Raw genomic sequence first — 9,943 nt, 5'->3', positions numbered from 1 at the left:
CTCATTTAGAGAAATGAACGGAGAACCAACGAGTGACCCAACAATGGTATCTCAGGTTTCAGAGAAGGTCTATATTCTGCCCCAACGTCCTCGTCAACTCCACTCTTGTCAAGGCACAACTACGAGCAGCCTCTAACCAACTTGGTCTTCACGGTGGAGGAAATTCATTAACTCGTGCACAAGACCAACACATTCAGCGCTTTGGGGCCCATCAAGGTCCATCCAAGGATCCTGAAAGAAACGTCGTCCACCCACACAAATCATTCACACCTGGCGTTTTGTCATTCGCTTGACGAAGGCTGCCTTCCCTCTGCTTGGAAGCAAGCTATTTTCACACCAATCTACAGAACTGGTGACCGACTATCGCCTGGCAGCTATAGGCCTATAAGCCTCACTAGCGTGCCGTGCAAGGTGATGGAACGCATTCTGAAGCGAGCCATCCTAGATCACCTTACTTCCAGCAATCTGATATCTCCAGCTCAACACGGATTTCTCCCAAACCGTTCTTGCGTGACAAACATGCTCGTGTTTATGGACAGCTTAACCCAAGCCAAGGACGAAGGACTCATATCGGATGCCATATTTTTCGACTTCTCAAAAGCATTTGATAGGGTCCCACACGTCCCGCTGCTCCACAAACTCGAGTCTTACGGGATTCAAGGGAAAATCCTTCGCTGGATCAAGGCGTTCCTATCAGACAGGTCATTCCGAGTGAGAATAGGCTCAACCTATTCCTCTCCAGCGCCGGTCTCCATTGGAGTTCCTCAAGGCTCCGTCTTGGGACCACTCCTGTTTCTGATCTACGTCAACGACCTCCCAGACGTTCTTGCGAGTCCATGTTTACTTTTTGCGGACGACTTGAAATCCTGGAGTTCCAATGCCAGTGCCCTCCAAATGGATGTAGACGCTGCCAAGCAGTGGTCGTTGGACTGGCACTTCCTCTGAATGAGTCAAAGTGCGTCCATATATCGTTTGGAGGAGACTCAGCGAACGCCTTTGTTATGCATGGTGAGACAGGAGCAGAAAACATCGTGAGGATAGATGCGAAAAAGGATTTGGGTACCTGGGTCTCCTCAAACTTGTCCTTCTCACTGCACCATGAGAAATCGGCCCAAAAGACATTCGCCATTTTACGGATGATCCGACTCACCTTCTGCCATGTTACTCACATGGACTTCCAAATACTCTACATCAGACCGCTCCTGGAGTGCGCCAACCAAGTTGTCCACTCAGGAAGCACGAGAGACGTCACCCTCATTGAGCATATCCAGCGAACCACTGCGAGAATCTTTGCTGGCCTCAAATCCGTGGACTACAAAACGTGTCTCGCGATGCTTGATCTCTTTCAACTGAAGTACCGTCGCCTCCGAGGGGACCTAATTCTTATTTATGCCCTGTTTGAACGAAGCTTGGCAAACAGGTTTTTCACCGTTGGCCTAGAAATCACACCGCGGGTACATAGTAAGAAGTTTTTCCAGCACAGAGCGCGCACATTCATTAGGCAATATTTTTCTTCATTCGGATAGTAGCTATGTGGATTGACCTTCCCCTGACGGTTGCTCCTGCTCCTTCTAGAACCCATTTGAATGCAATATTAGACATTTACTTATGGGAATCCTCGCGCTGGCATGCATACTGCCCGCTCTGAGAACATAAAGAGCAGTGTCGCACCCTATTTTCACTTGTGCCTTCCAGGCAAACGAAAGCCGCTGAATGACGAGAACAAACCCGACCCGGGAGACTTGCGTAAAAACCTCGATCCTGTGTATCAATCCGTGAATCAGTGAATTCGTGATTGGATGTGTCATTGCGGACTACGGTCGTCGTTTGATTGGTCAGTGTCAGCCAATCTGGACCGAGTGTGTATAGCTCGACGCATTTTACCTCTTTATGAAGATATCAGCGAGATCTTGTGGAATACTTTGTGATAACTGTATGAATACGACTGTATTAATTCTCCGTTGTATCCACAAAGGACTGTCTGAATCGTAAATGCCACCTGATATACCATAGTAAGCGGAGCAGGAAGCTAAGGGTCGATGCAGAAGCTTCACAACCATCAGAAATTCTCCACACATATGTAATATGCACGCTATGGAAGCACCAGGGGACAGTGATTCTCCGAAGGCAGGTGTTCACGACAATTTCTGTGGATGGAAAACAGAAACAAAGCTCATGAGCCAGAGCCCAGTAAGCAAGGTTGTACATCACCAATACTTACATACGAATCAATCAAACTGACAGACAACGTATACTACAGTGGCCTCCTTTTTGGAGAACACCGTCCCCGGTGTACCATGGCCTACGTGAACCGGCCGGTGCTAGTGGTGTGGTGCGTTAAGCTGGTGAGCGTGTGCAGAGGTTGCTGTATCTGGGGCTGCGTCTACCGTGTGTGAGTGAGCAACGTGCTAGCTCTGAGGCCTGTATGCACATATGTAGAGCCAGGATCTCTGTGGTAGGTTTACCAGTGTGTGGTAACCATCCTGGCGTGGTCGCCAATTATGTACTATGCACGTTATGGAAGCACCAGGGGACAGTGATTCTCCGAAGGCGGGTGTTCACGACAATTTCTGTGGATGGAAAACAGAAACAAAGCTCATGAGCCAGAGCCCAGTAAGCAAGGTTGTGCATCACCAATACTTACATATGAATCAATCAAACTGACAGACACCGTATAATACACATATAAGGCTGGGTCACACATTCATGTTATTGCCTTCATCGCGTGGCTCTTACTACATGCCAACAGAAGTACTAAACGTCAGCGGACTGGCCAGTCATCGCCCCCAAAATGTGGATCTCATTCCCTTATTCTGGTCGTTCTCACTGTATCTGCACGGTGTGTGAGTTGCACTGAACGTAGATCAACAAGGAACTGGAGAGGTCGATCTGGAAAGAAAGCCTCCTTGAAACACTTCCAGTCTTACCTTCTAGGTCATAGATAAACGGGGAAATCACCAATGGCCTGTTAGTGGTATCTGAAGCATACAGAGAACTCTTTACGGACCTGTATTCTGCCTCAGCGACTGTCACATTCAGTTCTGTTTAGACGTAATCGCGAAAGGTCGCGAACCTTCTTCGCCTTCACGGAGGAGGATGTCCTTCCACTCATGTAATGGGCAACCTTCAGTGCGCTGTGGCTAGACAAGGTTCACTCAAAGATCCTGAAGGAAAAATCGTGCACGCTGGAAAGGCATTTATACCTACTGTCTCGTCAGTCGCTCGACGAATGCAACCTAGGTAACGTGAAGAATAGAGGCGGATTGTTGCGACTTTCGCGATGGATACCTTTGTAAGTTCGTAAAACAATACACACACTTGGAAGCGTTATCTTCGTTTGGAAGTAGTGTTCCCTTATGCAGCACCTATCACAGCCGTAATAGGATTTGTGATCTCATTTGTGTGGCTAAGGAGCTTGCCGGTTTGTCCCGAATAATTTCATCCAAGATGACATGATGATGCGGGCCATTAACGACAACCCCCAGGCACAGGAGCTCTTCAAGTTCCTGCACCGCGTCACATAAATACAAGGACAAACTTCCTTAGGTTTACGAACTCCTTCATAAAGATCGATCGACAAGGAATACAGGGTCAGTATCGGCCAGATTACGGCGGTACCGTTATTGTTCATTCCATCTACACCCATATGTAAACGTGGTGGCATTTGAGTCGGCAAAACCCAGCGAAGCCCGTTTGCAATGCCTAAGTGGATGTATTCGTCTGGTGGAACTTTTCTAGTTGGGCATGCCCGGAGCCTTTTCATCAGTATCCGCGCGTGTCGAGGCAGTTGCGGAAGCTTATGCTGCAGTGGTACAGGCGAGCTATTCACGGTACTGAAAGGGACGTTGGTCGAAATCAGCCAGTTTCGGAAAATGTTCGCGAAACTAGACTTAAATTATTCTCCTCTTATTTTTTCGCCTCAATTAATTATTCGCCTACCTTGAACATTAGTCATCTGAATGCATTGTTTACAGTGTACCGGTGTCGCACAGTGAAAGTCGCGTGCGTTCATCCAATAGGATGATTGTTCCAAGGCTTACTCTCTAGCACGCTTCAGTTGGCGGTTAAATAACCACCTAGAAATGAGTGAACCACGTTTGGAAGGCTAGAGTCGCCATACATATATCATGACTTACCATTCCTGCAGACAGAAATTCGGAAATACGCGGAAACAATGGCAACGTGGGTCAGCGGTGATCCAGGAAATGGGGTTGGCGGCTATGGCGATTTACTCGAACACTGATGCGGATAAAAAATGTCAAACGGTTTTCCGAAAATCAATTGGAATAATGTTTGTTTCATGTGAACACTATATGATGAAAGCACTTGTGCGAATACATGTACCAACAACTGTTCATGATGATTGGATGAGAACTACATTGTTGAATAACTGTTAAATAGCCGACTTTAACCGCTATTTTGCCGACTCATAACCGAGTTGTGCTGGTAGGGCTTTCTGCTTGGAAGGAAGCAATTATCACGCCAATCCACAAAACTTATGGCCACATATCACCCGATGGCTACAGGCCTATTAACCTGACTAGCGTACTGTGCCGTATTAGATCACCTTAGTATCAACAACTTGAAATCCCCAGTACAAAACGCATTCTTTCAAAACCGTTCTTGCATGACGAACATGCTCATACTTATGGACAACTTAATCCAAGCTAAGGACGAGGGACTCATATCGGACACACCATTTTTCGACTTCTCAAAAGCAATCTGATGGTCCCACTTGTCCGGCTGCTCCACAAGCTCGAGTCTTAGGGGATTCAAGAGGAAATCCTACGCTGCATTAAGGCGTTCCTGTCAGAAAGAACATTCCGAGTGAAAGTAGGCTCGACCTACTCTTCCTCGGCATCGGTCTCCGTTTGAGTTTCTCAAGGCTCTGTTTTGGGTCCACTTCTGTTTCTGATCTACGTCAACGATCTGTCAGATGTTCTTTCAAGTCCGCGTCTTTTTTCGCAAATGACTTGAAGTCCTGGTGTTCCAAACTCAATGACCTCCAAATGGATGTATACGCCGAAAATTAGTAGTCGTTGGACTGGTACCTTCCTCAAAATGACGAAAAGTGCGTCCATATGTCATTCGAAGGAGACTGAGCGACCCCCTTTGTGGTGTATGGCGAGAATAAACCATAAGGCATTACGAAAAAATATACCAAAAGATTTAGGTATCTGTCTCCCTTTAAGAAGGTCCTTCTTACTGCAATATGAGAAAACGGCTCAAAAGGTATTCGACGTTCCACGAATGAATCGGCACACCTTCCGCCGTATTACTCATATGGACTTCCAGATACTCTATGGCCAACAGGTTATTCACCGTTGACCGGGATAACGCACAGCGGAGACATGGTAAGATTCCCAAGGTAGGAGCGTGAGCTCTTATTAGGCAACAATTTTCCTGATTTCGGCAGCTATTGCGTGGAATAACCTTTCTCCGACGGTTGTTCACGCTGCATCTAAGACCCAGGTCAAAGTACTTTTAGACGCTTTTTTACGAGAGTTCTCGGATTGGCAAGCTTACTGCTCCACGCTGAGAACTTCAGAAGCACTGCTTCACCATTTTCGCCTGTACCTTTCAGATGAACAAAAGTCGCTAAATGTCAAGAATGAACCTCACGCCGGAAGTTCTGGCGAAAGCCTCGATCCTGTGTGTAAATACGTGAAAGGCTTGGGCAACAAGAGGTAGCTTAGCCGTCGTGCTTACTTCTGCAGCATTGCTGCTTGGCGCCGGAAGTGTGCTACAGCCAAGCGATCAATGTTATTTTCGATATTACCTTTCCGCTTACACTTACTTGTATCACTAGGCCTCTAGAGATGAAACTAAGTCCTTGAAGACAAGCAGTAGGTCTTCTCGTGAGCAGCATCTGTTGCTAACCTGCATGGTGTGCAAGTGCGTCAACCGCAAACGTCGGTAGGTGCCACAATACCCGCTGGAATGTCTGCGAGAATTTCGCCCGAGTTCACTTCTTCAGGTGGTGTCAGGCAAGACTGTCCCATTTGACCTTCCGTCTTCTAATTCGCTTTTGGTATGACCGTGGAAGACTCATTTCCATGTGTCAGTCAGACCTGTCAGTTACACCGAGACCGAGAAGACAAACGGCCCTGAGGAAGTTATACTGCAAACAATTGGCTCTTTCCCGTGATATGGGATTCAACTGAACCAGAATATTAAAAAGTAATTCAGTCCAATAGGATGTCAGTGAGAGACTGAAATAAAGAAACAGGGTTTCACTATACAAGACAATCGTTAGCATAGTGGATTTGTTCGTTTAAAGGCAGTCCTCCTAACATCTCCCCTTTGAAGCGCTCGATTGTAGGGCTGCTGCTGAAGGCTGAGTTGCATCGCTATGACGAGCATTCTTATTCGATCGGTCCATCTTCTAGGCGAGCAACTTTCGGGAATTCATCGGCTCTGGAGATCCAGGCTTTTAAGCTAATTCAAATGTATTGAGAAGAATCTCCAGTCGAAAACAAGATCGATTGTTGCTGCCGCTGGAAGAGAGGAAGAGTACATTTTCAGATAACTTCAGAGTACCTGAAGTACTACTACTCAGGTAACTACTGGAGGTAACAACTTGGATGCATGCACGCCACTGGGTTATGCGCGACCGTGTCTCTATCCATTGATGTGTTTCGTTGAGGGGTCCCTATCCAGGGAACTGACAATAACAAGCACAGTTGCATTGGCTGGTAGTGGTTTTCATGCTGCTCTTCAAAGTTATGGCTTCACTGCCGCTGGCTCGTTTCCACTCTTCAGGTAGTTTTGCAAAAAGTCCTCTCCGAAGAAGTTAGTCGTTTTTGTTGTTTCTTTCAAAAACCATTCGGCCCGCTTCAGTGTTGCTAGTCCGGTGTTCCCATCGGACTCGGGCAATGCTCTTATGGTACCGGTTGTCAAACGCTGGCCGTTTTCAATGTCTGCATTGTACAGAGGCTAGGTTTTCGACCCATATAACAGTATGAGGTGCGCTCAAGCATTGTAAACTCTACCCGGGGAGCAGATAATGCAGACAGACGAGGTTGGCAGGTGCTGTATTGAGAAATGTCAAGAACCGGTTCTATGGACACAATACACATCGAGAATTAAGCAAAACGTGCAACAAATAATAACAATCGGCAGGAGCAGAAAAATAGTCAGTGAGGTGGCAGGGCTTTCTGGTGGCAATAGCAAGTACCAAAAGATATACAAGCGTACAGGTAAGAGCGGTCAATCAGTGTAAATTGGCAGTATACAGAGATAACGGCACAGAAACAATCATACATTTGTGAGGTAAGGAACTGTGGCTGATGGTGCAAAGTAGCAGTTCGTGTCACATGTCAAGAAAGAAAAATAACCGATGATCACCGTTGATTCACAAGAAGAATCAATAAGCATTGAGTTGAGGTAGCTCAAATAGACACTGCCGTGCTATGATAGTTCTGTGAAAATAGCGAATTGGCATAAGTCATGCTGACTTGCAAGGGCATGAAACAAAGCGAACTGTCAGCTGCCCGCACTGTGATGTGATAGGAATTTTTCTATCCTAGAAGGAACGACTGTTGAACTGTGGCTCTCCGCCGGTGGCTGACAGCCATAGGGCTCAGTTGCTTCTAGGATTGCTTCGCTCTTGATGGCCGCCAGGTTACGCGAATTAGGCGTTTATGTTGAAAATTCTCACTGGCTAGAAACAGTTCATGACCAACCAACAGCTGGACGGGTCGCTCTTAGTTGTCTGTCGACTCCAAATAGACCACCCAGATGTGATTCCAAGGAGCACGGACGACCGAATTCGCAGTCATACCTTCCCAGTATCAAATGTAATTCGTAATGCGTATGTCGACACCAGAGGCAGGCATCGCCTTTTACGTCCGGTAGCACTGAGCTTGATTGAACCGGATAACCGAAGGGCGCAGAAAGGACTGTTTACTGGACTCCAATCCAGCAAAGCACGTTTGGTTCCGGGGCTGATTGCGCCTCCCACGCCATATATTCCACGAGTCATTGCTCCTAGATCAACGGACATACGCAGAGTGAAATGTGAAAGAGCTGGGTTCATTCTTGGCATTTTAAAATGCATGACCATGCTTGGGTCTTGTATTCGTCTTTCAGAGACAGCGTACATGAATCTTAAGGGAGTATGAGGTACGGAGAAGTATTATTGTCTGTTTGCCAATTCGATATTGAGTAGGACATTGAAGGTTTCTATGCCAAAGGATCTCGTGAATTTAACAGTGTCATGTGATCTATTGGTAATAGGCAGCGGGAAGCTTAAGGTCCATCGGTCACTAACGGACACTCAAGTGACCCAACAACCTTTGCTTGTGTGATGGGATTTGGTTGTGGACGTACGAAGAACTGTATGGGCAGATGTTATTTACCAGATACTTACGAAGATATTTTACAAGTCAAACTGGAGTACAAAGATGATGCGTGGAAAGTGCGCATATTGCTCAGGACGCTTGGTACAACGGAACACACACGGTATTCCAACTTCATCCTACCAAAGAACACAGGAGATCTCAGTTTTGAAATAACCATGAAGCCATTCCCAACCATTTTCGGTGAGCGTTCGTCTATGTTTAATATAAGCTATCAGTGCATGAAACGAGCTAAAAAGGAATCTGAGGGTCATATACATGCCGATGGAGTCAATCTTGAATGTGAACTCTTCATTTTATCTACCATGACAGAAGACCAGCTCAGGTGTCTTACCTTTATATGTGGCCTTCATTCGCATTCAGAGAGTGGTATCAGAGCGAGGCTATTGAACAAGAATAAACATACTCCCCAGGTAACACTGCAATCCATTACTCACGGGTACCGATGCCTTTCGTGTCTGAAACACGACATTGCCATGTTGGAGAGACCATTATCCAACTCTGTTCAGTATTGCCAAGACGAATTTGAAGCAGTCACCCGTGGCAGCAAATTCGGATGGAGCAAAGCCCCCATCGTCATGCTGGCGGTGCGGCAAATGATATTTCGTGTGATTTTGTCCTTGTAAAAAGCACAAGTGCTCAAGTGTGCAGTCGACGTCGGCACAAGGAAAGCCTGTACCGGACACGTAAAGCTAATCGGGGGCCCAATCAAGTCCGGAGATCACAAAACACACGGAGGCAGTCAGAATCCCGGTTTAACTCAGCGTTTACCGTCGGACCGGATATACGTGCTGTGTTGTTGGAGACCCGTGATTTCTGACACGGTACGCGATGCCACAAAAATTACAGTGTACTACAGAGGGCAATCGAGTATCGCCAAACCAGATGGCCAACAACCCGTCCATCAGGGGAACTTCGGCAACTTTTTCAACGACGGATTCCGTTATTTGTTGTCAATGACCAAATAGTTGTTGCCACTAAACTTCTCCACCGGGTCCTAGCACAGTTCCACAATGGACATCCAGGGATAAGCTTCCTGAAGGCCCTCGCTCGCAGCTGTTTTTATTGGCCCGATATGGATGAGCATGTGGAGCAGGTATGTCGGAGCTGTTTCCGATACGAGACTGCCCATAAGTTACCCAATTGATTGTCACCGCAGCCAGGGTAACCAAGGTCGCGCATTCATGTGGATTTTGCCGGACGGGCGAGGCTTCCTCATCTTGTTGATACATTCAGTAAGCAGTCTGAAATCTTTGTTATATCTGAGGGAGCAACGTTACCAACCATCCTAGACTGCGGCATTTGTTCTCGATATTCGGTGTCAGACGATGATGCTCATTTCACATAACATCAGTTTGATGAATTTGTCCAAAGATTCGGTATCTCGCATGTTACTTCCCCACCGTTCCATCCTCAATCCAACGGTCAAGCTTAGTCGTTCGCAGATACCTTTAAACGCACGTTTGCAAAAGCAAAACGGAAGGGACCGTGGCATAATTCTTGGGTACGATCCTGCTTAAGTACCGACCAATAATCAATCCACAGTCTTTTTACGGTCCCCTATCAGGGGTTATGATGAACAG

Source organism: Opisthorchis viverrini (assembly GCF_000715545.1).
Source record: "Opisthorchis viverrini unplaced genomic scaffold opera_v5_235, whole genome shotgun sequence".
In the NCBI taxonomy this organism is placed as follows: domain Eukaryota; kingdom Metazoa; phylum Platyhelminthes; class Trematoda; order Opisthorchiida; family Opisthorchiidae; genus Opisthorchis; species Opisthorchis viverrini.
The sequence above is the reverse complement of the archived record's forward strand: the minus strand, read 5'-3'. Positions refer to the sequence as shown.